The following is a 2,500-nucleotide window of genomic DNA, read 5'->3' as shown; positions in this document are numbered from 1 at the left end:
CTCTTAACCTCGTCCTCTTTCTAATTCCACGTCTTCCTCCTCCTCTTCCTCCTCCTCTTACTGGTACTACTAATACTTGTTATTCTATTTTTCATCTTCATGTTATAACCTCCTCCTCCTCCTCCTCCTCCTCCTCCTCCTTCACCTTTTCCTCTTGCCTCCTTCTCTCACATTCTCTTCTCTTAACTCTTCTTCCTTCATCCTCCTCCTCCTCCTCCTCCTTCACCTTTTCCTCTTGCCTCCTTCTCTCACATTCTCTTCTCTTAACTCTTCTTCCTTCGTCCTCCTCCTCCTCCTCCTCCTCCTCCTCCTCCTCCTCCTCCTCCTCCTCCTCCTCTTGTTCCCCTCACTGCATCTCCCCTCATCCATATCGCCTGTCATATGCAGTCCCCTTCTCTCCCTCCCTTCCCCCCTTGCCATATTTCACCCCCCTCGCACCTCTCCCCTCCCTTCCTCCCATTCCTCTCCCCTCCCTTCCCTCCCCCCATTCCCTCCTTCACGTTATCTAAGGACACCAGACAAGACACTTCCTTCAGTATCCCACAAAGGCGACGCAGCTAATCCTCTGCGGCAGAATGGAGGAGGAGGAGGAGGAGGAGGAGGAGGAGGAGGAGGAGGAGGAGGAGGAGGAGGAGGAGGAGGAGGAGGCCACTGCATCACAGGTGACCGCCAGTGATTATGTAATTAAGTATCGATCTGTAGAAGGCGTCGCAGAAGGCGGAGAAAATGAGGAAGAGGAGGAGGAGGTCTTGGTCTTGTCCTGATGGCGACTCAAGAACAGGTATAGATGTACAGGTACACCTTTAATTACTGGGTTTACTTCACGTATACACCTGTAGGTGACACTACTAGCACAGTGTAGATATGTAAAAGAAAAGAAAGTGGTATAATTTAGACTGACTAGGTGATACTTGTCTTTGGTTCACCAGTATAGTATACAGAGTCAAAATTCAGGTATATTTCGGTATATTTATGCTTGGTTCAATATTTGGCTAGGGAAAAAAAAAAAAAAAAAGGGCTGCAATTCAGATTATTCTTGTGGTATTGGCTATCTGGTATATGATAAAATACTTAAGATTCAGGTGTATTTCACACTGACTAGGTTATACTTCGCCTTGGCTAACTAGTATTTAAACACAGCTGAAATTCAGATACACTTAAGACTGACTTGGTTATTCTTGTACTTGTCTATGTGGCATATTGAAGCAAAAGTTTAATCCAGCTACATTTAAAATTCCTCCACTACACGTGCAAACTTTTCTTGATTTCCACTCCTTTAGCTACAAGCGGTACGTGACGACGAGAGAGAGAGAGAGAGAGAGAGAGAGAGAGAGAGAGAAGGAGAGAGAGAGAGAGAGAGAGAGAGAGAGAGAGAGAGAGGGGGCCACGTAAGGTCACAAGTAATGATGACATAATTACCTCTTCACCTACACTTCGCACCTTAATTACACATAGGTACACACTCCTCGCGTGAAGACACTAAACGAACAGCAAAACAGGTGTGAGGAAGGCAGAAAACAAGTAAGGACGTTGGTAGGCAGGCAGTAAGGTACGGTAAGGTAAAGAGAGCTAAAGGGAGGGGAAAATAAAGGAAGGTAAGGTGAGATACAGTAAGGTTGCATAAGGTAAAAATATTAGGCTATGTAAGGTAAGGGAAGATTGAATATATGCATGGGAAGGGAAGGTTAAGTAAGGTGAGGGAAATTAAAGGGAAACGAGATATGTGCATGGGAAGCTACGTAGAGTGAGGCAAGGCGAGGCGAGGCAAGGGAAGGCAAGGCACGGCAAGGCAAGGCAAGAATACGTAACATTAAGTAAGGCGAGGGAAATTAAAGGGAAACGAGATATGTGCATGGGAAACTACGTAGAGTGAGGCAAGGCGAGGCGAGGCAAGGGAAGCAAGGAAGGGTAAGGAGGGTAAGTCGATTAAGACCCATGGGAGAGAGACGCTGAGAGTTGTTAGTGAAGGAACGTGCCTCGCGTCCCGTCACGAATCACGCAGCTATCACCACGAACTAAGTAGCAAGACGGACTGCCCGTCATCTATCATCTCAAACTGTACTTCCACTTCCAACTTTAACACACTTCTCTTTCTCAAATTCTTCTTTCATCCAACTTTCCTATCCCCAATTCGTTCGTTCGTTCGTTCGTATACGAGTATATCACCACGAGAGGCGCTTCCTGCAATAACGTCTGCTAGTAATGATCACAACACACCTCAGAACTGTCTCTTTTTTTTTTTTCATTAACTGTCTTTCATCGTCTAAAACAAAGCTGATCAATACTTTTTAACTTTATATGTCAGCTGGATTTTTTTCTTCTTAATTGACTCTGTTTATATAAGTAGTTTTTACCATTTTTTTCTGTCTAACTTTTTATATTTCATTTCAGTTCTCACATTTTCTCCCTTATGTCACGTTATGTTATGTTATTTTCATCCCTTAAATATCTTTTGAGCTGACCTACACAACAACAACAACAACAACAACAACAACAACAA

General features: G+C 44.3%; 1 long non-coding RNA gene across 3 annotated transcripts in view; it reads right to left on the bottom strand.

Moving 5' to 3' along the window:
* Positions 1-2,500, bottom strand: part of LOC135089501 (uncharacterized) — a 30,027-nt gene that overhangs the window by 26,163 nt on the left and 1,364 nt on the right. The window lies entirely within an intron of this gene.

The sequence above is a fragment of the Scylla paramamosain genome, chromosome 33, assembly GCF_035594125.1.
Source record: "Scylla paramamosain isolate STU-SP2022 chromosome 33, ASM3559412v1, whole genome shotgun sequence".
Lineage (NCBI taxonomy): Eukaryota > Metazoa > Arthropoda > Malacostraca > Decapoda > Portunidae > Scylla > Scylla paramamosain.
The sequence above is the reverse complement of the archived record's forward strand: the minus strand, read 5'-3'. Positions and strand labels throughout refer to the sequence as shown.